General features: G+C 41.3%; 1 long non-coding RNA gene across 4 annotated transcripts in view; it reads left to right on the top strand.

The window, feature by feature from the left end:
* LOC102901157 overlaps nt 1-26,480 on the top strand; it is a 31,557-nt gene extending 5,077 nt beyond the window's left edge. For 3 of the 4 annotated variants that reach the window (XR_006596576.1, XR_006596574.1, XR_006596573.1), the window contains 3 exons: nt 13,338-13,488; nt 14,543-14,638; nt 26,316-26,480. This is a non-coding gene — a long non-coding RNA (uncharacterized LOC102901157). Of the gene's footprint in view, nt 1-10,168; nt 10,306-13,337; nt 13,489-14,542; nt 14,639-26,315 lie in introns of those variants that run through there. The other variant, XR_006596575.1, reaches the window with a different exon arrangement.
* The last annotated feature ends 235 nt before the right edge of the window (nt 26,481-26,715 follow it).

The raw sequence follows: 26,715 nt of genomic DNA, 5'->3' as shown, positions 1-26,715 counted from the left end.
CATTAGGGAATTTGGCCAAGGTCATCTGCCTAGAAAATTGAAGGAAGTGTTTTTGAGTCAAGGTGTGGTACTGAGTGGTACTTTTTTCTTTTTTCTTTTTGCTATTTATTTATTTATTTATTTATTTATTTATTTATTATTTTTAAGCATTTTTTAATGTTTTATTTATTCTTGAGAGAGAGACAGAGCATGAGTGGGGGAGGGGCAGAGAACGATTGAGGGAGGCACAGAATCTGAAGCAGGCTCCAGGCTGAGCTGTCAGCACACAGCCCAACGAGGGTCCTGAACTCACGAACTGTGAGATCATGACCTGAGCCAAAGTCGGACGCTTAACTGACTGAGCCACCCAGGCGTCCCTTTTGGTTTTTAATTAAACTTTTCATTTCGAGGTAATCACAGCAGAGCAGTAGTTTTAGCCGTGATTAAATCGTGATTTAAGAAATACAAGTTAAAAATAGATTTAAATTCAAGTCAGAATTCCCAATCAAATATATATATATATATTTTCATACACACACTAGTCTTTGTTGGTTCAGTTCTGACCTGTTAAGACAAGCCAGTCTTAACTTGACTTTCCTACATCCCCTGCCTGGGGTGAACACAGACATCCCAAGATACAACTAGTCACAGGCCCAGCTTAAAGAGAGAGACAAGTCAGTCACCTGATAGGTATCAGCTTATTAAATTTTAAATGCTCACATATAAATCAATATAGAAGTAGTTTCTTTTCTTTACTAAAACCAAAAAGCACTGCTGAAATAAGGCAGTTTCTGCAAAGATTAGGGTCAAGGCTTCTCATTTTGGCTCCGCCTGCACGAGCTAGAAGAGGGGAGCTTTGAATATATACTATGTTCTTGTTCTTTTGTGTGTTCTCTCATTTCATCCTTTTGCCAAGCCTACAAGATAAATGCTATTATCGCCGTTTTACAGATGAAGAAACTGAGGCTCGTGGAGGACAAGTGACCTGTCCCAAAGTTCTCACTCTGACTTTTAGCAGCAAATCTGGGCTCAGACCGAGCCATGGAGCTCCAGAGCCTTTGCTCTATGACTCTGCTGTCTTAGGCAGGTGTACCTTCAAATGCGGTCTTTTCCTCTCTGCTAATTGTACGATCTGGAGCTGATCACTCAACCTCTGTAGCCATGCTTCCTGAGCTGTTCAGTGCAGAATAGGTTGACATACCATGGAGCACCTAGAACAGTGCCTGGCACATATTTGGTGACCCATGAATTTTTAGTATTAAGTTCTTCCTTAATGTTCATATTTCTTTCTGGATTTAGATATAAAGACTTAGTTAAAAATAGAAAAACCATGATGAGAAGGATAGGTTTTCAGCTCCAGAATATAGGTAATTAATTTCAAACTTTCACAGTGTATCCGTCTGCTGGGGCCACCATAACAAAATACCACAGACGCTGTGGCTTAAACAACAGAAATTTATTTTTCACAGTTCTGGCAGCTGGAAGTCCAAGATCAAGGTGTTGGAAGGTCTGGTTTCTCCTGAGACCTCTCTCCTTGGCTCACAGATGGCTGCCTTCTCCCTGTGGCCTCACCTGATCTTTCCTCTGTGCACATGCCCCTGGTGTCTCCCTGCCTATTCAAATTTCCTCTTCTTAATGCTTGTGTATTTTTGAGACAGAGACAGACAGAGCATGAGCATGGGAGGGTCAGAGAGAGAGGGAGACACAGAATCTGAAGCAGGCTCCAGGCTCTGAGCTGTCGGCACAGAGCCTGACATGGGGCTCGAACCCATGAACCATGAGATCATGACCCGAGCCAAAGTCAACCGACTGAGCCACCCAGGTGCCCCTCAAATTTCCTCTTCTTAGAAGGATACCAGTCAGATTGGATTTGGGACAACCCTAAAGGCCTTCTTTTCCTTTTTTTTTTCAACGTTTTTATTTATTTTGGGGACAGAGAGAGACAGAGCATGAATGGGGGAGGGGCAGAGAGAGAGAGGGAGACACAAGATCGGAAACAGGCTCCAGGCTCTGAGCCATCAGCCCAGAGCCCGACGCGGGGCTCGAACTCCCGGACCGCGAGATCGTGACCTGGCTGAAGTCGGACGGTTAACCTACTGCGCCACCCAGGCGCCCCATCCTTTTTTTTTTTTTTTTAACATAATCACCTTTTCAAAGACCTCATCTCCAAATATACTCACATTCTGAGGTACCGAGGGCTTCAACCAATGAATTTGCAGAAGTCGGCGGTGGACACAATTCACCCCACAACAGATAGGTTTTCCAGTTTGGAACTGGAAGTCTGCTTATTGACTACACTGCATTGGGGAACCCTATACACGCATTAAGGATTGAGCCAGTTTTGTGACTGGTAATCGACACGTCCTGTGAATAGTAAGGGCTGGGAGGCAAAAATAATGGGAGAAGAATGGTCAAGGTTATACCTGCCAAATGCTCATGTGTTGGTAATCTGTGACAAGGAGGGAGAGGAAAAAGAAATTCCTTTCTTGCAGGAGATCTGAGGATTGAGGGAAAAGAATCTGAATAGTTGCTGTACCTGATGCTGGTCAGCATCATTTGTAAACAACTGCTCTTAAGTAACGTCTAGTTAATATGTTTATATGACTTGTATGATTTATTCTTAGGCACCAAAGATATGTACAGCACCACGATGTGAGAACATGCATTAAAATAAACACAGGGCAGGGGCGCCTGTGTGGCGCAGTCGGTTAAGCGTCCGACTTCAGCCAGGTCACGATCTCGCGGTCCGTGAGTTCGAGCCCCGCGTCAGGCTCTGGGCTGATGGCTCAGAGCCTGGAGCCTGTTTCCGATTCTGTGTCTCCCTCTCTCTCTGCCCCTCCCCCGTTCATGCTCTGTCTCTCTCTGTCCCAAAAATAAATAAAAAAAAAAGTTGAAAAAAAAATCTTAAAAAAAAATAAAAATAAACAAAAATAAACACAGGGCCCTATTCCATGGAGCTTAAAACCTCACCTGACTGGGGAGGCAGACAATAATTTGGACACAGGCAGGTGTGTGGGAGCACATCCATGTCAGAGGGAGGTAACATAGTAAGGTGTGATTGGGGAGAGGCTAGTCTCCTTGAGAAGGTGCTAGGTCTCCTGAAGCCTGACAGATGTCTCTCCTCAAGGGAGCAGGAGAGAGGGTGGTGTAAACAGGGAGATATGAAGATTCTGGGGTCTAACGGGAACGGAGAGTGCTATGTATTCAAACAGAAGAAAGATGAGAGCTTGGGTGGGGGGTAGGAATGCAGAAGGTGAGGCTGGAGAAAAAGGCGAGAGCCAGACCACAAAGAACCTTTAAGCCCTGAAATGGGCTTCAGATTTCACTCTCAGATGATAGGAAGTCGCTGGATGGTTTTAAAAACCAGAGACCTCTCAGATTTGGGCGTTTGAAAGATTAGCTTAGTTGTGCTTGGAGGATGAGTTGAAGTCAGGGGCAAGACTGTATTTATCCTGTTGTACTGTTACAGAATTTAGGGGCTTGGGAAGGACAAAGGGATTCGAACACTGGTAAGGACAGCAAGGGACTTGAAGACTCCATCAGGATGCCAACCACAAGAATCAACCTCACAGGACAGAATCAAGCAGAAGAACATCAACGAAATCTCTGGTGACAATCGCCCATTCACGTTTGCATTGGCTTGTTTTCTGTGTAGAGTTGGTAGCACCCTTTGTAAAAGTGAAAAAAAATATTTATAATTCTGGATAGTAGGACTTTGCACATTTGGGTTTTAAATTTGGGGAAGGCAATTTTTTTGTACTGAGCTGAGCTGTTCATCTGTGGGAAGTTATTTATTCCTGCTGAAGTTTTGGGTAACATCCTAGAAAATCTTTTAGGACGGGCCTGTTTGTCTCTTTGGCGATTTAACCGTCTTGGTCAGAGAAGGGCAATCAGATGAGTCTTTTCGCATTTCCCAGTATGGGGAGTAGAAGGAAATGTAAATTTCCTGCAAGTAAGGGGATTCTTTATCATTTTCCGAGCCTCCTACGCATCAGGGCGAGAACTACTGCATTCATTTTTGGGGAGAGGAGGCCTTATCAGACAGGAAGCCTTCCGGAAAGCATCAGGACAACTGATCTAAGCCTCAATACACTCAAATGTACAACCAAAATCCTCTGTAGAGGGAAGATTTAGAGTCTAGAATGTGTGAATGTTGCTGATATGCCATTGGTGATGGGAATTTTTTGAGCTGATGTCAGTACGGGTCCTGGTCACAATAAAGGATAATGTTCAAAAGCCCATTGCCTAAACTTTGAAGAGACTCTTTTAATATGTGATTTTCCATGTTTCATAAATCCTTACGGTTTTTAAGGTAATAAATTTAACAAACTTCATAAATTAGGGCAAAAAAACCAGTCAGTGAATCTATTTTTGGTACGAAGAGTTAGAATACACAATAGAAATCCAGACTTGGAAACTTTTAGGATTTGTGACTTGCAAGTCAAGAGACTTTGCCCTGGTATGGGCCCATGTGAATAAGCCACATGTGAGCGTTTGCAGACCAAATGCTCAGGTTTCTCAGCTGTAACATCACAGCTTGGGTCAAGTGGAGAGTTCCTCTAAGGATTCTGCTTCTCCTTGCCTCCCTAATCCCCTGCCTCTTTCCTCCTTTTTTCTGTCTTTCTCCTCCCTTTCTCCCCCCATACTCTTTCTAAGTCAGGCTTAGACATTTTTGCAAACAGGAAGCAAAGAATGATAATAGGACAGGGAAGAGATTGTTGTGGGTGATTCTTACAGGACCCGACTCTCAGAGCTTCTTGAACCCTGGAGAATGTGGGAAAAGAGAAGGCAACATGGCTAGGAGGAGGGAGGACGACAGGGCTAAGACCACAGGCTGCAACAGTTCACATCTATTCATTCCATTTATCACAGGCTCTCTGCCCCTGAAATATTGCGAAAGATCCGTGCCGCTGTATAACAACATAATTAAAATCTTTAGAAAGAAAACAATATGAAGGCTAGATATAACATTTGCTAATACTATGAAATTTACGGTGTAGGTCTCTACTATATTGGATTTAATAACACAAACTGCAACAAATAATACATATTACACTATAGAATTTGAACTGGCCATCTTTATGCCGGAAGCCTATGAATAGACAGATTTATTTCAAATGGGGACATGTAGGTTAACTTTTGGATTGAGAAAAATTGTACTTAAGTTATTGTCATTGACCTGTAACTGTCCTATATTTATGAACTGACTTCTTTGAGATGATCTAAAAATAACAAGTAGCAATAGTTAAGTGTGTTATAACTTACTGAGTGCATTTAATGAACATTCTCTCATTGATCAGGGAATATGCTAGAACTTTTAGAGCTATAGCCGATCAAAGCAGCCTTTCACCCTTTCATTTTCTCTATGACTCACAAAAGAGCACAAATAATCAAGGCAGTTAGGACAAGTGTATTTTTCCAGATACTCCTTTTATTTTTTTTAAACATTTTTTAGTTTATTTATTTATTTTGAGAGAGAGAAAGTGCAAGTCAGGGAGGGTCAGAGAGAGAGAATCCCAAGCAGGATCCACACTGTCAATGCAGAGCCTGATGCGGGGCTCGAACCTACAAACCATGAGATCATGACCTGAGCCGAGGTCGGACGCTCAACTGACTGAGCCACCCAGGCGCCCCCAGATACTCCTTTTAAAAAATGTTACAGTTTGTTTCATTTTGATTTAAAATATGTTTGGACATATCTAGATAACTTGAACTATCAGTTTTTTAACTGAATCCTGACACTGAGGTCTTTACAAGATTTTTTACTTTTGTATAAATATGCTAGCTTGCTTTCACTCTGCTTTGGAATTTAGTTTTCCTAATTGCTGTCAACCTTTTGAAGCTAGAAGGTGAGATCTTATATTACACTGTGTAAATAACAGTACAAGCTAACTATAGAAAAAGTCCCTACTGATAGCCCCTTTGGGTTTTAATCGTAACTATTGCAAGCAGCCTAAGTATCCTGTGAAATTAGGGGAATAGTCTAGTTTAGAAAGAAAAGTATGAGAGAGAGGACAGAGACAGAGACAAAAACTAAGAGAGGAAAGAAGGAAAGAAAGGAGGAAGGAAGGAAGGTGGGAGGGACGAAGGAAAGAAGGAAAGAAGGAAGGGGAGAGGGAGGGAAGGAAGGAAGAAAGAAGGGAGGGAGCACACGAAAGGGAAGGAGGGAAACATTAGCACATCTCAACCCCCTTGCTTGGGAATCAAGGTCTGTCTGCTGTGAAGCACGGTGACTGTTCAGGAAGGGCAGCTCTCAATAACGGCGGCAATACACATGACTGGCTTAATGGTCAGATAAGATCAGTTGTCTTCCCAGTGACTCACTGTGAAGAAAAATACAGTTTTTGCACGGTTCCACTGTATGGAGAGAATACCACTACTAGTAAACTTCTTTTAGAAGATTGGACACTTTGGAAATTTGCCTGATCAGGGTTTTGGAGGCAGTCCAGGCTGGAGTAAAGGAAGGAAACAGATCTCTCCTCTCCCAATACTTCTCATCTGTTTATTTCACAATGTCTCGTCTTCCTTAGGGACACTGGAATGGAAGCTCCCAAATTCAGTTTCTTCTTCCAGATTTCTCCTCAATGTTATGGGACAATTTAGGCAAAATATGCAAATTCCTCATTTTACATACATTTTTTTTCTCCTAAAATAAAAATATCTCTGCAACAAACTGCTTAAGTGATTTATAGGGAATTTGTAAGAGTTAATGAGGTAATAGATCATGGCAGGTGACTATACTTATTCCAAAGAATGTACTACTATGTTTATTTGGCATTGCATTGATTGGAGGGGGGGTGGATAAAATACTTTATTAATCTCTACTAGAGAGAAGTGCCTTTGTGTCTTGTTATTTCTGGAGTTAAAATGATGTAATAATTCTCTCCAAGAGCTAGAAATCAATTTAGTGAATTGGAGCTGGAGAGCAATTTATTCTTTGCTACCCCAGATGTTAATTATCATAAGATGGAGCTGGCCAATAGATAATCTCGGAACCTTGATCCGGATCGAGTCTTTGCTGTTTATGATTTGTCCCAATTCCTTTATGTTATGCATGAGCAGAATAAAGCAATAAGGTGTCTTTTCTTCAGTCACACGGTTCTTATTGACTGGTTCCTATCTGAAAACTAGATCAAATGATCCAGCGAGTACATTCTGTGCTCCATAACCATCTTCCTAAAGAAAACAACAACAAGATTTACAGATACTGAAAATCACCCAGAACCTCACGTTAGACTACGAGGAGTGTATTTCTGTGTTTCGGATTACAGTGGCCAGTTTGGGTGAGCTCAGATGTGCATTCTTTTCCTGATGCATGTTTCCAAAATAGTGATGATGATGATGATGATGATGATGATGACGGTGAATATGATGATGGTGGTTAACATTCATTAAGTTAATAAATTAACTTTTCTCAGTGATGGCCTTAAACCTAGAGGTTTACACACATTCTTTCATTTCTTCCCTGAAATGATGCTGTGAGGTTGGAATGATTATTTCTTCTGATTTACAGAAGAGGAAAGTGAGATTCCGATATATTTAGTAAATTGTATGACTTCACACCATTAAAAATATTAGAAATGGCATAACTGACCAATGTGACACAGCCTATGCCTTGTCCCTCTATTGTTCTTTTTTTCTAATTTTAATTTTTTCATGTCTGTTTACTTTGAGAGAGAGGGAGAGAGGGAGGGGCAGAGAGAGGGGGAGAGAGAGAGAATCCCAAGCAGGCTCATTTGAAAGTCTGCCAAGTTTCATGAGGCTCATTACATAGTACCATTTTTTTCTGACTTGCATTGAAATGAATGATATTTCTAGAAGACACCGTTGTTACATTTGGGCAAATTTCAGAACTGTATAGTAGGAATAAGACACTGGGCATTGGGTAACTGTCTAGTTAGGTGGTGCTAAGTACCAAGCTCTTTCTGGATGAGTTTTATTTTTGAGACAGAGAGAAGACAGAGCATGAATGGGGGAGGGTCAGAGAGAGGGAGACACAGAATCCGAAACAGGCTCCAGGCTCCGAGCTGTCAGCACAGAGCCCGACACGGGGCTCGAACTCACGGACCACAAGATCACCACCTGAGCCGAAGTTGGCCGCCTAACCAACTGAGCCACCCAGGCGCCCCACTGGATGAGTTTTAGAAAGAGTGGTAAGGGAAATCACCCAAAGTACAAAGAGCAGTAGACATCGATCCCCGCTTACTACTTTACCAACTGTGTAACCAGAAGCAAGTTACTTAATCTTTTTCAGGTCAGTTATATAAAATTTGAGATGAGGATGATAGTTTGTATAACGATATCAACAGGCAGGTCAAGTGATAAGATGGATGTGAAATTATCCAGCACAGTACTAGGAAGATCATTAGATGTTAATTTATCCTGGGGAGTTCCTGGCAAAGTTGGAATACATTTCAAGGGACTGGATTTTAGCAAAACATTTAGAGGAAGGGGGCAATAATTAGGTAAAATTGAAAACCAGGTACTTTGGAATGGCTCCCTGGTACTTCTTAAATGGGAACAACAGGAAAAAGAATTAGGAGATGTAAGTGATTGTGAATAATGAATAAAATGAAATTGAAATTTAACCATAAATGGGTGAACATGATCTTAATTGTTACTGTGAACCAGCGAGATGTCAGAAATAGATCTGAGAGCAAGGACAAGGGAGTAGAAAGAATATGCACCATTGCAACTCCAAGACTCTAAAAGGGAAATTATTTGGGCCAAGAAAGAAGGAAAAAGAGAAGTGTGAAATTATTAATTTTATATAGCGCATACTGAAATCCAGCCTGGATAAATCAGAAGATAAATTCAACTCAATTTAACTTAAAGTTACTGCTCCCACTTATGTTGGGTGTTGGATTTTAAAGAGATTTTAGAAAATGAAGAAATGAGTCTTGACCTAAACAATTTATTGCCTGGTGGATGTGAGGAGAGCAGGTGGGCAACACTCAATACAGAGTGAAGTCTCAATCCTGACAGGGCCTCGCGTATTTTGTCTACTTTCAACGGAAAGAGCAAAGCACGTGAAAAATACTTGACCTCCTTTATTGTCAGTTTTGAGTTGCTGAAGGTAGATGAAATGAAAAAAGGAAAATACAGTGGTGCTGAATTCGAATCCAAAAAGAAGAACTGATTGGTATACTGAGACTTTATATTCTACTTTATGTATGCTATCTCTTAACACTGGCCAAAGGAAGACAGACTGGAATTAGAATTAGTCTTTTCAAAAGCCAGATAATAGAAAAAATGAGAAAATGCGAGCCATCCCATGACCACGGTTCATTATAAAATATTGCTGGAAATATTTGTGAGGCTTGCAGTAATAAAGTTCTGCTTTACAATTAAGAGAGGTATAGTCACTGTTAACGGGTACGAATTCAGAGAGCGTTCTAAGGAAGGCAATAGGGAGAACGGTAATAAGTTCCTGGCCAGTAGGCCGATGACCTAAGCTTAGAGCCACTCACTCCTTTCACTGAGGCTAACATTCAGTCTGCACACTGGAGCAGGGTGACTCTAGTTGTTCACATCTGGCATCTGTTCTGATTGTTGTGTGTGTACCGGGCCAGTTAATGCTTCGAATATTAGCACTGTATTCAACAGCTTATTTAGTATTTACTGTGTGCTTGGGTCAGTAATAAGCCCCAGGGTGACAGCAGTATTCCTGCCTTCACGGAGCTCCCCTTTTAGTTGAAGGACACAGAAAAAATTATTACAGGTAGTGATGGGTGATACAAAAAACAAGGAAACAGGACCGGGGTAGAGTTACATGGGTGGGGGAGGAGGAGGATTCCAGGAGTTCCCGTAGTGAAAGGAGGCCTCTGAAGAAGCAACATTGGGGGCGCCTGGGTGCCTCAGTCCGCTCAGCATCTTACTTCCGCCTGGGTCATGATCTCACAGTTTGTGGGTTCACGCCCTGCATCGGGCTGTGCGCTGACAGCCCAGAGCCTGGAACCTTTTTTTTTTTTTTTTTTAATTTTTTTTTTCAATGTTTATTTATTTTTGGGACAGAGAGAGACAGAGCATGAACGGGGGAGGGGCAGAGAGAGAGGGAGACACAGAATCAGAAACAGGCTCCAGGCTCTGAGCCTTCAGCCCAGAGCCCGACGCGGAGCCCGACGCGGGGCTCGAACTCATGGACCGCTTGATCGTGACCTGGCTGAAGTCGGACGCTTAACCGACTGCGCCACCCAGGCGCCCCAAGCCTGAACACTTTTAACGTGAGTTAATTAGTAATCCAAATGCTGATGTTCTTCAGTGTCTGAGCATTTTCTTCTGTGATTGAATAGCCACTGTGAACAAACGTGGAGGAGCATGTGACAGGTGCCTGAAGACCAGAAATGCACATTGGTTATGGTTCCTCAAGACAAGTCAAGATGAGGGGTGGGGGATTGCGCTTGGGGAAGAGGCTAGCACAGATAAATTCCAGAAGTTGTAGTGGGATCACTCTGACATCCATCTTCAGCATAATTTGATGCTTGGATATTGAACCAATTAGTTTTGGACTCTTAGTAAGGCAAGATGGTTACTACTAGGAGCCAGCCCGGCTCAAAAATTTCTTATGCCAAATGAACCTACTATATGTTCCAGACCAAAAAGGCAAATAGCAAAATAGTTCTAGATTTGAGAAAGGCATATGAGGAAAAAGTGTGGTTTAATAACTCACTTTTTCAAGTTAACATTTTACAAAGTCCATTCAGTTTAAAAAAATACACAACTACCTTATAAGTGGAAAATAGTAAAATGTCATTTCTCATTATTAGCAATTCTCTCTCAACCCATTTGTTTTTAAAAATTCTTTTAAGGGGCGCCTGGGTGGCAGTCGGTTAAGCGTCCGACTTCAGCCAGGTCACCATCTTGCGGTCGGGGAGTTCCAGCCCCGCGTCAGGCTCTGGGCTGATGGCTCAGAGCCTGGAGCCTGTTTCCAATTCTGTGTCTCCCTCTCTCTCTGGCCCTCCCCCGTTCATGCTCTGTCTCTTTCTGTCCCAAAAATAAATAAAAAAAAAAAACATTGAAAAAAAAATTAAAAAAAAAATTCTTTTAAATGTTTATTTATTTTTGAGAAAGAGAGAGAGACATAGCAAGAACGAATAGGGGCAAAGAGAGAGGGAGACACAGAATCTGAAGCAGGCTCCAGGCTCGGACCTTCAGCATAGAGCCTGATGTGGGGCTCGAACTCACGAACCATGAGATCATGATCTGAGCTAAAATCAGACGCTTAACCAACTGAGCCACCCAGACCCCCAATCTTTTTTTTCCCTTTTTTTAGAAATTTGCATTCCAAGTAAAGTGCATAAAATAAATGACAAACATAAGTGTTTTTAGTAAATAAAATATAAATTTTTAAAAAATAAAGTAACAAATTCCAAATTTGCCTTTGGAGAGTATAAGATAGAATAAATCTATTTGTAGTGAATATACAATTATATTTGTATCTGGTAAAACAGTATGTGACCCTATGAAATACCAGTTTATTCATTCTTTGGAAGTGAAAACATAATGACAATATGTGGAGTTAAATAAGATATTTCAATCTGTTATAAATAAAACTATGTACAAAGGTATAATCTGTCAATTGTTCTAGTGAGCTAGAATGTTACTCATGCGATTTATAAATGAGTTCACTTGGTAAGCTTTCAAAATTACATTTTATTCTGAAATAATTTCAAACTTAGAGACATGTCCAAGATATAGCACAAGGATTTTTTCCCCTAGAACCATTTGAGAGTCGTCAACGTGATGCCCCCATCATCCCATATTTGGGGATGGAGCCAACAAGTAAAGACATTCTCCTACATAAGCACAGTACAACCATCGCAATTAAAATTTAACAAGGCTGAAGTATAATAGATCAGTTGCAGAATAATGCCAGAAAATGCTTTCCTGTGGCTCTATGTTACAAATACTATAGGATCTTCATTGTTGTTGCTATTATTCTGATCAATATGGTTTTATATATGTTTTGGTACATATAAATTTGTAATTTATTTTTTGATCATGTTTTTCTAAACATATATTATATTTACAACGTCTTTCTGTTCTGTTAAGTTCATGTGGTCCACAAAGAGGATGACTGAATATTGATTGAATTATGCTGCCATTGACAAAATATTGCCTACATGTGCATGACTTTGCTAATAATATGAAATAAATTGTTCACATTTAAACATGTAAATAATTAATCTTATTTGCATAATGATCTGATCCATAATAAAATATACACATATTACTCATTTTATCATTTTTGTCCAAAGCAGGTAAAGTTATTGATAGGATTTGTAAACTTTGGCACATGAATTGGAAGGCATTTGCTACCCTATTAACAGCATTATTTTATTTTATTTTAATTTTTTTAAATATTTATTTTTTGAAAGAGAGAGAGAGATACAGAGCACGAGCAGGGTAGGGGCAGAGAGAGAGGGAGACAGAATCCGAAGCAGGCTCCAGGCTCTGACCTGTCAGCACAGAGCCTGATGTGGGGCTTGAACTCATGATCTGTGAGATCATGACCTGAGCCAAAGTCGGATACTTCACTGACTGAGCCACCCAGGCACCCCTAATTTTTAAAATGTTTGTTTATTTATTTATTTATTTATTTATTTATTTATTCATTTGAGAGAGAGAGAGAATGAGTAGGGGAGGAGCCGAGAGAGAGGGAAACAGAATCCGAAGCAGGCTCCAGGCTATCAGTGCAAAGCCTGACGTGGGCCCGAATCCAGAAACTGTGAGATTGTGACCTGAGCCAAAGTTAGATGCTCAACCGACTGAGCCACCCAGGAGCCCTCATAGCATTGTTTTCAATGATAAAATATTCTTCTGTGAAAGAAATATGGCAAAATTTATTTTAATTTTCTACTGTCTTGTAGTTGGCATTAACGTTATTTGCATTTTTCCTTTGTGTTTACTTTTTCACTTATTTCCGTCGGTTAAGTTCCTAAGAGTGAAATTTCTCAATTAAAAGGCTATGCCAGATTAATCTGAGAGCTGTGATGCCAGTGTCTATTTCCACCAACCGGTATGAGAGAGACCATTTCCCTGCGAACCATCGAACGCTATTATACTTTCAAATCTTTACCAGATGTGGGCAAACAAAATTCAAGAGTTGTGTTTATTTGGGTTTGTAAATCTTTGTTGCTGGTGAGATTTGATATCTTTCATATATGTTTGGAACACGTTTAGGCTTTTTTAAAAATTCTTTTTAGTCTGTGTATTGTTTACCCATTCGCCTAATCCAAGTTTTGTCGTATTTGAAATACTTTCATTTTGTGTGATAGTTCCTAAAGTTCTGAAGTTACCTTCTAGAAATGCGTTCTCAAGAAGTTATGCATGAATTAACACGATGTCTGGGATTATAGGTAAAATAATCCAGTAACGTGGTGGAGACAGATGCAATGAGAGTGGCCACGAGTTGACAGATAATGTTGGAAAAGTGGGGAAGACTTCGGGGAGCTTCATAAGGCATTTGCCTCCATTCGTCTACACACACAAAAATATCCGTTCCAAAAGGTACGATATGTCTTCAATTTCATATGTCACGAGGGATGGATTTAAAAGGGCAAGAGGGGCGCCTGGGTGGCTCAGTCGGTTAAGCGTCCGGCTTCGGCTCAGGTCATGATCTCACAGTCTGTGAGTTCGAGCCCCGTGTCGGGCTGTGTGCTGACAGTGCAGAGCCTGGAGCCTGCTTCAGATTCTGTCTCTCTCTCTCTCTCTCTCTCTCTGCCCCTCCCCTGCTCATGCTCTGCCTCTCTCTGTCTCAAAAATAAATACAAACATTAAAAAAAATAAAAGGGCAAGAGGCGGGGCATCTGGATGCCTCAGTGGGTTGAGCGCCTGACTCTTGATTTCAGCTCAGGTCATGATCCCAGGGTCGCGGAAATGAGCCCCATGTCAGGCTCTGTGCTCAGCATGGATTCTCTCTCTGCCTCTCTCCTCAGCTCATGCTGTCTCTCTCTCTAAAATGAAAAATAAATAAATAAATAAATAAATAAATAAAATGGCAAGAAGAAACTTTTGGTTCTAGTGTTTTAGCACGTATCAAAAGATCAAACTGTCCACTTTAAATAAGCAGCTTTATTTGTAATAATAGCCCCAAAGTGGAAACAGCCCAAACATCCATTAACAGGCTAATGGATACACATGTATGTATATCCATACAACAGGACACTATTCAGCAATAAAAATAATGAGTTACTTAAGGAACATGTGTGAATCTTAATTATGTGGCATGAAAGAAACCAGAATGAAAAAAAAAACAAACACTTCATGGTTCTGATCATCGAAAATTCTAGAAAATGCAAACGAATTTATTGTCAAGGAAAGTAAATCAGTCATTGCCTGGAGGGCTGGGGAGGGCAGGGAGAGATTGGAAAGAAGTACAAGGTAAATACAAGGGTAATGGGCAGGTTCATTAGCATGATTAAGGTGGTTTTATGGGTCCTTATGTATGTCAAAGGTAACCCAATTGTACACTTTAAAATTTGCGAGGTTATGGCGTGCCAGATATACCTCAATAAAACTTGAAAAAATGTTTCCATAGAAGTTTAGATCTCTTCTTTTTCAGAAACCAGAAGGTCTGGCAGCTCTCTACATATGGGACCATCTCTTTTTTTGTGTGCCTTGGGAAGGACAGCTCGCTTCTAAGTGGCAGGCACTACTGGTAAGCAATAAAGATCATTTCTATCTTATGGGCTCTGTGCTGACAGCTCGGAGCCTGGAGCCTGCTTCGGATTCTGTGTCTCCCTCTCTCTCTGCCCCTCCCCCTTTCACGCTCTGTCTCTCTCAAAAAGAAATAAACTTTCCAAAAATGTTTTTTTCGATAAAAATATTTTTTTTTTTAAAAGATCGTTTCTGTCCGAGCCAACGAAATCTCTAGCTGAGTGATAAAAGTCACATCACCAGACTATGGGATTTTCCCTTTTCTCTATTTTCACATTCTTGACTGTGCAACGATGGCCTTGAGGTGAACCATCCAGAGGCTACAGGAGCAAACAAACCCTTATTTGCTCTGACAATGACCTCAGCTTCAGGAAAAACCCAGGTCTGAGGTATACACACTCATCTCATACAGCCGTCGTCCCTTGAACAACTTTCAGAAGAGGCACATTCTGTCTAGAGTGGTGCAGTCTTCTCTAGACCCTACTAATCACACGCAGTGTTTCAGTCTGGCCCCTGTAGTCTCATCACAAGTGACACCAGCAAACCAAATTCTGGACATTAGGGTACACGGTTCCTTTGCAGTACTTGGGGAACGCCCTCCCCTCAGTAGTGCTGGGCATTATGTGACATGCCCTGGGTACAATGGAACCAATTTTTCTTTTTCCCCAAAGTCCTGAAGCTTGTCACAACAATTTCCCCTTCCCCAGGGTGACCTCTGGACCTAAAACATAAACACACACACACACACACACACACACACAAAACTCCTGAGATCCAGGCCACAAAATAGGACCACAAACTGTTGTAGCCGTTCCTAGGTGGCCTTTGTCCGCTCTGCAGATTAAATAAGAGCTGACAGAAAGATGTTTTCGCAAGTTTCCAGTCTTATCCAGACTGGGTCTTCTCGGCCAAAACTGTGTGAAGACTATGTCTTAACTAGTCAGAGAGGAGAGAATGAGGCCCCCTAAAACTCAGACTATGCATGGTTCTCTCCAGGGCATGCAAATGAGACAAGAAACATGTCTTCCCTTATTACACTGGGGTGACTACCTACACATCAGCGATCTGCTAGGTGGCAGAGTGGAATAGCTTATGCCACAGAAACTGGCTGTGACGTAAATCTGGCAAGTGCCCTGGCCTGGGCAGGTTAAGTATAATGCTGGAGGGGCGCCTGGGTGCCTCAGTCAGTTAAGCGTCCCACTTCGGCTCAGGTCATGGTCTCACAGTTCATGGGTTCGAGCCCCGCGTCGGGCTCAGTGCTGACAGCTCGGAGACTGGAGCCTGCTTCGGATTCTATGTGTGTGTGTGTGTGTGTGTGTGTGTGTGTGTGTGTGTGTCTCTCTCTCTCTCTGCCCCTTCCCCGCTCACACTCCGTCTCTCTCTTTCAAAAATAAATATCTAGAGAAGGAAAAAAAGTACAATGCCGCTCATTAAAGCTTCCCATGTTCCTAGAATTTATGCAGAATTTCCCATTGTGTATGTTCAGATAGATGGAGTTCAATGCAATTCGGGTAGATGGCTCTCCCACAAAGGTTGTCCTCCAGTGTTCCAACACTGAATAAGAATCTTTTCTCCAGTGTGCACTCTGCTGTTGAAAGCAGTCAAATTTGTAGTTAAAGGATTTCCCATATTCATTGCATGTATGAGGCCTTTCTCAAATACGAACTCGGCAGTGTCCATCGAAGCCAGGATTTGTCTAAAGGATTTCCCACTTTTGGCACATTCAGAAGGCCCTGCCCCATAGAACTCTCTGGTGATGACTCAAGATGGGGCTGAGGCTAAAACGTTCCCCACATTCGTCACAGTAGTAAGTCCTGGCTCCAGTGTGAGGCATGACGTTGGGGCTTTGGCTAAAGCATTCCCCACACTCATGAGGCTTTTTCTCCATTGTGAGTTCACTGAGGCCAAATAAGTTTGTTATGTGTAGCTAAAAACTTTCCCCAGTCTGCTGCACTTACAATGACTTCTGCTGTGAAAGGCCTCCCCACACTTGATGCTGTCCAGCCGGGAGTGGCCGGCACTAGAGAAAGGCAGCGTTGCTCAGGAAGCTCTTCCCACAGGTGAAGGGCAGCCTTTCACAAGGGAGGACCTGTCCATGTCCCACGTTCACCGTACTCCTTCCGGTGCTGGTGAAGATTTGTGCTGAACCACAATCGTTTTCCACATGCCTCTCAAGTGCTCAGCCGTGGCACAAACTGTGTGTTACCATCTGGATACACATCTCACAAAGATGAGCCTTCTGGAAGGATAGACCTGGCTGTGTGATTCTGCCCGTGGACATTTTGCCTCTGAAACTCAATACAGAAGGCGTGCCCTCATCCTCCAGTCCACACCAACCATCTAGGGGGGTGATAGCTGCGAAATTCTCCAACATCGCATGGGGTAGCCATCTTAGACCCTCATCAAGGAAACCTTATTCCTCTTAGGAGATGTCACTGAAGGCCAGCCACATTTTTAAAATAGTCACACCGGGGCAGCTTCTGCTGTGGGATCCTGTGGCTTCAGCAGGCTTGTAGTTGTGCTAACCAGGGAGGGGACCCTCGAATCAGAACCACTGTCCCCCTCTGGCCTGGAAGTATTGTCACCACAAAGGGGAGAGGAGAAGACTCAGAATAGCCAATTCAATATTGAAGAAGAACGAAACTGGAGGACTGACGTTATACAACTTCAAAATTTACTACAAAGCTACAGTAATCAAGGCAGTGCAGTATTAGAGAAAAAACAGACAAATAAATCAATGGAACAGAGAAGAGAGACCTGAAATAGATCCACATAAATATAGTTAGCTGATATTTGGCAAAGGAACAAAGGCAAGACAATAAAGCAAAGAAAATAACTTCAACAAATGGTGCTGGAACAAGTACACAGCCACATGCCAAAGGAAAAAAAAAGGAAAAAGAAAAAAAAGAATCTCGACACAGGCCTTCACAGTACCTTTCACGAAAAACGAACTCAAAATGCATCACAGACCGAAATGTAAAGCGGGGAATTGTAAAATTCCTGGAAGATCACGTCGGAGCAAATCGAGATCAAGTTGCATCTGGCAACGACTTTGTAGATCCAACACCAGAGGTACAATCCACGAAAGAAAGAATTGATATGCTGGATTGCATTGAAATTAAAGATTACTTCTCCACAAAAGACGTTTTCAAGAAAATGAGAACACAAGCCACAAACTGGGAGTAAATATTTGCAAAAGATACATCTGCTAGAGTGCTGTTATTAGTTTATATGTCTATTTTGAGAGAGAGCGTGCCTGCACAAGTGGGGGAAGGGCAGGGGGAGAGAGAATCCCAAGCAGGTTCTGCGCTGTCACCACGGGGCCCGACGCAGAGCTGAAACCCAGAACCGTGAGATCATGACCTGAGAGGAAGTCAGAGGCTCAACCGACTGGGCCACCCAGACACCCCACCTGTTATTAGTTTAAAGAACTCTTGAAGCCCAAGAGTCGGAAAACAAACAACCTGGATTAAACCTGGGCCAAAGGCCTTATTGGACACCTCACCAAAAGAGGCATACGGATGGAAAATAAACATATAAAACAATTGCTCTACAAAAACACAACATATTGTTAATAATATGCAAATTAAAACAACAATGTACACCAATCGCAATGGTCAGTATGCAGAATGCTGACAATACCAAAGGCTGGTGAAGATGGGGAGCGGCAGAAATTCTCATGGGTCGTTGAAATGGGTGCCTAAAGGTACAGCCGCTCTGGGAGACAGCTTAATGCTTTCGCACCAAACGAAACATACTCTTACTATAAGTCCGGCAATCGTGCCTCTTGGTATCTACCCAAAGGACTTGAAAACATGTTCACACAGAAGCCTCTACAGAGATGTTTACAGTAGTTTTATTCACAATTGCCGAAACTTGAAAGCGTTATTCCGTGCTGAAAAGAAAGGAGCTATCAAGCCAGGAAGAGACACGGAGGAACCTTAAATCTATGTCACCAAGTTAAAGTAGCCAGTCTGGAGGCTAGATACTGCGTCATTCCAACTACCTGGCATTCCAGAAAAGGCAAAACTTTGGAAACAGTAAAGACATCAGTGGTTGTGAGGGGTAATGGGGAGAGAGGGGTGAATAAGATGATATAAAGCATTTTTCAGAGCAGTGAAACTCATCTGTATGGTATATGATGGTGGATACATACCATTACACATTTGTCCCAAGACACAGAATGTACCACACCAGGAGTGAACCTTGATGTAAACTGTGGCTTTGGTTTATAATAATGTGTTGATGTAGTTTCATCCATTGCAACAACTGCATCACTCTGGTGGGCACTCTGATCAACAGTGATTGAGGCTATGCACATGTGGGGGTACAGGGTGTGTGAGAAATTCTCTACCTTTTGCTTTGTTTTTGGTATGAACTTAAAATTGCTCTAAAAGTAAAGCCTATTTATTTTATTTTTTTTTAATGTTTACTTATTTTTGAGAGATACGGAGACAGAGTATGAGCCAGGGAGGGACAGAGAGAAAGGGAAACATAGAATCTGAAGCAGGCTTCAGGCTCCGAGCTGTCAGCACAGACCCTGATGTGGGGCTCAGACTCATGAACGGTGAGATCATGACCTGAGCGGAAGTCAGACGCTTAACTGACTGAGACACCCAGGCGCCCCAAGTCTATTTTTTTTCCAAGTCTATTTTTTTTAAGTGTCCTTCCCTCTTCTTTCATTATCTTCCTGAGAATTACTGGTGACTATGAAACCAATTCCCCCCAGCATGTTTGCATCCTTTTTGACTTTGCTTTTAAAGTTCTGGTTTTACTTGTCTGCCCCAAAAAATAAGCAAATGAGAGTCTGTTCAACTACCATATCTAATTATCTTCTGGCTTTTTCTATGACACTTCACTTAAACCAGCAGACCAAAAATATTCTAAATCTTTTCTATCTTCACAAAGTCCAAATAAGTTCAAATAAGTTTGCTCTCTCCATATCTGAGTTTCTTGGCAAATTAATTTTAAGACCCTAATATAATATTGGAAGTTATTTAAGATATGATAGAAGATAGTTAAATCAATATTTGTCTAAAATATTCTGCTATAAAACTATTTCCTCAAATAAATACTCAGATGTTTGTATTTTTGAACTCTTCCCATTACTTAGGCATTTGTTATTTAAAGTGTATTATATGGGGTGCCTGGGTGGCTCAGTCGATTAAGCATCCGACTTCGGCTCAGGTCATGATCTCACTGCTGGTGAGTTCAAGCCCCCCATCCGGCTCTGTGCTGACAGCTCAGAGCCTGGAGCCTGCTTCAGATTCTGTGTCTCCCTCTGTCTCTGCCTCTCCCCTGCTCTGGCTCTCCCTCATGCTCTGGCTCTCTCTGTCTCAAAAATAAATAAACACTAAGAATTTTTTAAATGTATTATTATAATCTTTTTGAGGCTTTCAAACTTTGGACCTCCAGATCTTTGGACATTCTATTCTTTTTACCAATTAGCCCTCTCTTAGCTTTTCTCTATTCGTCATCTTTTCTAGATTCCACAACCCGTTATTTATATTACTTTTTAACCAATTACCTTACTGCCATTGTCCATCTATTGGGTCTACATTGACAAATCTATCCCATTACTTTGTTTTCAAATTCAGGCAGCTATGAGGGCATGAGGGCCATGAGGGCAAAATCATCAACCGTCACAGTAAAAATGGCCCTCTCTGCTGCTCTCCCTCTCATGCCCTTAGCCTATCTAACCTGAACATTAGAACTACCTTCTAGCCCTTTTATCTCTACACTTCTCTTTCATAAAAGGAGATTTCCCTTCCATACTGTCAGCACACTTGTGACTCTATGCCTCGCCTCCTTGCTCCCAGATCATACTTGCAATGTCACCCTGGCATAATTCTAATCTCTCCAGTTGCACTTTGAAATCTAGTCCTTTCCCTCTTCCCAAAAGCACTATTCCACTATTTATCTGTTTTCTTTACCCTTTGCATTTGGTTCCTCTTTTTCCACCAGCATCAATCCCATGGCATTTAACATTTTCAATTTTCTGTTTCTGTTGAATTAAAAAAAAAAAAGAAAGAAATCCCTTGCTGTCATGTTTAGCCAATTTATTTTGATATTATTTGACCTTTTCTAATTTATCTGATATTTGGAAATTTTGTAATGCAAATTCATTATCTCAAATTCATCATTCGTATTTATTCTTCAATCCATTAGAATTTGGCTTCCCACGCCCCCCCCCCCCCCCAAACAAAAAGAATTTGGCTTCCCCTTCACTTACTTTTTATTGTCTGTTTTCCCTACTTCTGGAATGGATGCACCACAAGGGCAGAGGTTTTGGTCTGTTTTGTTTTGTTTTGTTTTGTTTTGTTTCTTAATGTATCCCAAGTACCCAAAAGAGTTCCCCTTGTCTTTCTGAAGAACTCCACTTCCTGGGACAATATAGGCAATAAATGTTTTTTGAATGCGCCAGTAGATGTTGGACACTGAGCAAGGCACTGAGAGTAGGGGGAGGAAGCAGAGCCATTTTTTTTAAAAAAATGTTTATTTATTTACTTTGAGAGAGACAGAGAGAGCGGGAGAAGTGCAGAGAGAGGGAATCCCAAGCAGGGGCCACACTGCCAGCACAAAGCCCCACAAACGTGAGATCATGACCCAAGCCAAAACCAAGAGTCAGACGCTTAACTGACTGAGCCACCCAGGTGCCCCAGAAGCAGACCCATCTTAACTTTCCTCTTAAGATGATGACAATACGCATGCTGCAATGTCCAGGTACACATGGATACATTTTGGTCTTCATCATCTTTTACCTCTCTTCCATCTGACCCTCTTTATCTCTTACTTCTTGCTTTGAGTTTCAGGACCTTGCACTCTATGTCTTTTGACCTCTAATTTGTTAGTCTTTTCAGGATTCTTTGCAAGGTCTTCTTCTTCTGTTAACTTGTCGGTGTTGGCTACTGTTAATGCCTTCTCTTGTCTTCACACATGATACAGAGCCCTGAATAGGCACATTCATTCTCACGGCATCAACTTTATCTATATGCAGAACATTCTCAAATCTAAAGCCCAGTTCTTGCCCTTGAAGTTCCGTCCATACTTGTCAACTCCCTTACTGTCCTCCATCTGCCCACAGAATCATGTCTCATCCGGTGTTCTGCATCCCTGTGACTTGGGGCACTATCCCTTTACTTTCCCAAGTCAGAGACCATGGTGATATCCATACTCTTCCTTCGTCTTGTGTCTCCTTTTCTAATCATTTTTCCTTCCCAGTCTTTTAACTCTGCAGTATCTTCAGACTGACCATAAAAGCAATAGATTTGTGAACGATTCTATTCAACCAATAATCTTAGACTTACCCATTATTGTGGAAATAATCGTACTGTATTATAAATCTCTGTTTCCTTTGTCCCTTTCACTCAAAAGAGTGTAAACTCCTTAGCGATAGGTATATACTGTTCTATTCCCAGCTCCTCACACATGGCTTGGTGGTCAATGTGTTATAAAAAAGCATTTGCTGGAAGGACAAGAGGTTCTAGATAAAGGATCATGTTTAATGATTCAATTCTCTCAGTATCTCTGTGTTTCATAGTATTGAGTGTATAATGGCCACAAGTATCTATTGAGGCAATATTTTAAAGCTTTATTTTGATATAGGAAATATACTAGGTGTTACAGATTTGAGTTTAAAGCATACTATTTGAATATAGTCTATTAGTGTAAGAAATTAATGTGATAAAATCCCACATAGAATTCTCAGATTACTACTACTACTTTTACTAAACCTTCCCTTTGTATGCACATATACCCTAAACATGAGCAGATGGAGAGTATATGGCTGCTGACAAATAGAACCGTATGTTTAGATCTTGGGAAGATTCCCTAGGGAGATCCTGGCCTTGCCAAGTAATGATTATTGGCAGTGCGTCAGAAATGTAAAGAATCTGAGAAATTCAAACTACAGCCTGGCCAAATTAATCTTACTATGCTGACGTCAGAGTTTTTAAATACTTGAATGGCAGTTGAGAAAAAAATTAACCTTGAGACAAAAGCATGACGCCTACACATTTTATTTTTCAATACATTTTTAGGTGAGTGGGCTTTAATTTTAGAGCTTGTTTAGGGTCGTGGATAAACAAAGCACGAAGTAGAGAGAGCCCACGTACCCTCCCCCTCCCTTTGCTTGCACCACCCGCTCACCTAGCCTGTACAGTTTGCTTCTTATTATCTTGCACCAGTGTGGTGTATGCGATGCGGTTGATGATCCAATATTGATACATTATTGTTAACTAAAGGTCCAAGTTCCCACTGGGGTCATTCTTTGTGTTGAATAATTCTATGCGTTCTGACAAATGCCTGTCACGTACCCAGATTACAATGTAGGGAATAGTCTCACTGCCCGAAAAGTCTCCTGTGCCCCACTTGTTAATTCCTCCCCTGCCTCCTGCCAAATGCCTGGCAACCGCTGATCTTTTCATTGTCTCAAAAGTTTTGCCTTTCACGGAATGCCATACCTTTGGGATCATACAGTAGATAGCCTTATGAAACTGGCTTCTTTCACTTAGCAATATGCATTAACACACTTTCAATGAATGCTTTCAATGCACAAAGCATGAAGCTAAAAGCTGGAGAAATGAGAGTTCACCCATACCATGAGGTCAGGATCTAATAGGGCAGGCATATATGTAAATAAATAAAGTACAATAGATGGATAAGCACAGGAGTCTTACTAAAAATGCACAGAGGTAGCATATAGAAAAAAAAAAGCAAATTATCTATACATGGGGGCAAATGGATGGCAATTTAGTTAAGCTTTCCAGAGGAAATGATTTCTTAGCTGTGTTCTGAGGGACCGGTAAGTTTTTGCCAGAACAAAGGAGTCATCTCCTCGAGTTTCTTTGTTTTTCTAATTTCAAGAAGCCATTTACACTAAATACAATTCATATATAACCACCCAAAAACCACCCCCCCCCCCCGCCGCCGCCATATATCCTTTATAAGATACAGGATTATATTGGTAATATAATCCGGGTACAGGACAAATAGAAGTGAGCACAGTTTAAAAGAGCTGTTTCTCATATGGGAAAACATGTTATTGGCCCAATCTGCTTGTACTTGACTTGTTTTTCTGTCAGTGATAATAAATTTGTGACCAATATGGCTGGAATTAAGGGTGTTGTCAGGGACTGTAAAAGAAAGTCATCTGTCACATACTGAGACTAAACATATGACCTTCAGTTCTCTGCCAGAATAAACTATCAAAATGGCTTAATGGCTGTTCAACATAAATATATGCACATATATATACACTCTATGTCCAAAAATATTGTTGAGTTTTCCTTTAGGTTAATTTCTGTTCTGATAAAATAAGTACATTAAAATGATTCTAGATTATTTGAGGTTTTTTTTTTTAATTTCCGTACCCCCTTAGTATTTAAACATTTTTTTAATGTTTATTCTTGAGAGAGAGAGAGAGAAAGAGAGAGAGAGAGAATGAGCAGGGAAGGTGCAGAGAGAGAGGGAGACACAGAATTGGAAGCAGGCTCCAGGCTCTGAGCTGTCAGCACAGATCCCGACACTGGGCTCGAACTCACAAACTGTGAGATCATGACCTGAGCCGAATTGGGACGCTTAACCGACTGAACCACCCAGGCTGCCCTTCCCCCTTCATATTTTTAGGTGTCTGTAATTATAAATGTAAGTTGGATAAAAACACTCAATAAATATTTGTTAAATGGAAGAATAAATACGAGGTTTATAATCCAAAGAATGAAAGATGTGAAACTAAATATCGTATTGAAGTATTTTCTTTAAAAAAAACTTTTGATGTTTTCTCTAATCATACTCTGTAATTCATACTCTGTAATTCATACTCTGTAAATAAGACCATATAGTCTGGATTACTGCAAATAACCTTGCAAACTTGAAGGGGTCTTATCATCAACCTGTTGCCTTAGGTAATTGAAGTAATAACTCTTTGGGCTATTGGGCACACAGTAATCTCAGAGAGAAATTTGCAGATGATGGGCATAGCTTTAATTGGCTATTTGCCTCCATTCTTCTGATAGACTCAACCTTTAGTCATGCTGTAAATAAAAAGAAATACAGACTGGCTCAAGTCATTTCCTGTACTTAAAACATTTGGCCAAAATGAGTCCCAGGGTTGTTAAAACTGATGTGTTCAATTTTGGCAGCTCCTTTTGTCCTCAGGGTACATTGTAACATCTGCTCTTCCGTAGTCCGAATGCTAATCGTGAGACGCCTTGTTTTATCATGGTTTTTTTCAATCGTTCAATACATGTTGAGAAAGAAAACTCATACAAGCCCCCTAGGGTGAATGATACCGTAAAATTATTTTTGTGGCCACGTTTGGGGACAAAAACCACATTTCTCTCTTCATTTAAATCCAAGACATATGAACTGAACACCTACAGAATAAAATTTCTAAAGACCTGCATGAAATGAAAACATGCATTTCCTTAATTGCGGTATTGAAGATGGCTTGTGGTGACCTTGAAGAGTAGCAGAATATGTCACCCCAAAGTATGCCCCATTTGGCACAAGGATTATCTTGAGCTACAGGCAACTGAGAAAAGGAAGATATAAGAAAAACTGTGCCCTTTATTTGCCTAAAAGCAGGACACAGATTTGTGAAACTGTCCCCCTTCCCTCTCTACCAGGAAGAACAGAGGTTAATCACCTAAAACAACTCTAGACCCTATCAGCCCAGAGGCAGCACCAGAGAAATACACCTAAGGAACTTTGCTACAACTAACCCTTATCTCACATTACTTTTCCATATATTTGCTTTTCCACAATTTTCTACCCCTAGAAGTTCAAAGGCTTTTTCTTTTGTCTTGCCACTTCTCTACAAAATTATTATTCTTTTGTTAAAATGCTATATAAACCTGTGCTAACTGCCCCTTTCAGTTACTCATCGCTGGGTGTTCCCAGGTGAATGTACAAGGCACGTGTTTATCGACTTCTTGTTCTTTTCTTAAATCGCCCTTGTCAGTCCAATTGACAGGGCCCCAGACGATAAACCTAAAATGGACGAGGGAAAAGAAATTTTTTTTCTTCCCCTACTCCCCTTAACTCCCACTGACATGCCTAGAGTAACAGTTCTTGTGAAACTTCTTCCCCGACCTGGGCATTTCTCGGTATTTCTCGTTTGGGAAGATCCGTCTCACAAGGCACAGGTGAAATGAGCTCTTGTGCAGCTTTCTGTATTTATAAAACTATAGCTCTTCTAGTTGCCACGAGCTATATGTTGAAGAGAAATGACAAACAATCCCCTTGCTATGAAAAAGTCCTAGGGTTTGAGAATCAACTCCTCTCATACCCCAGGAAACAAGCAGGCATTCTATAACCCAAACATCCCACAGTCCCGGAATGTGCACCCACGTGTGTATGTGTGTGTGCTGTATGAATTGAACTTCGCAGAAGTAAGATTTTGGATGCGTAGCTTGCTACAGTATCGTATGTATTAAACGGTTGCACAACTTTTTAAATAAATTTCATTTTTTTCATACAGTTTTAGAGTTATAGAAAGATGGTGATAGCACAGAGTTTCCCTATTCCTTGCACTCAGTTTCCCCTATTTAACATCTTACAGTAGTATGGTACATTTGTTATAGCCAATGTGCCCACATTGTCCCCAGTTATTAATAAAGTCTCTATGTTATGCAGATTGTCTTGGTTTTTAACCAAATTCCCCTTTTCTGTTCCAGGATCCCATCCAAGATATTACATCACATTTAATTGTCACGTCTCTTGGGGCGCCTGGGTGGCGCAGTCGGTTAAGCGTCCGACTTCAGCCAGGTCACGATCTCGCGGTCCGGGAGTTCGAGCCCCGCGTCGGGCTCTGGGCTGATGGCTCGGAGCCTGGAGCCTGTTTCCGATTCTGTGTCTCCCTCTCTGTCTGCCCCTCCCCCGTTCATGCTCTGTCTCTCTCTGTCCCAAAAATAAATAAAAAAACGTTGAAAAAAATTTTTTTAATTGTCACGTCTCTTTAGGCTTCTCGGGACTATGACAGTTTCTCAGAATTTCCTTGTTTATGAAGACTCTGAGAGCTTTGAAGAGTACTGGTCAGGTGTTTGCATATTTTTTTCCATTGATCACTCTGAAAAA

The sequence above is a fragment of the Felis catus genome, chromosome B1 (assembly GCF_018350175.1).
Source record: "Felis catus isolate Fca126 chromosome B1, F.catus_Fca126_mat1.0, whole genome shotgun sequence".
NCBI lineage: Eukaryota > Metazoa > Chordata > Mammalia > Carnivora > Felidae > Felis > Felis catus.
This window is presented reverse-complemented; position numbering and strand designations above follow the sequence as displayed.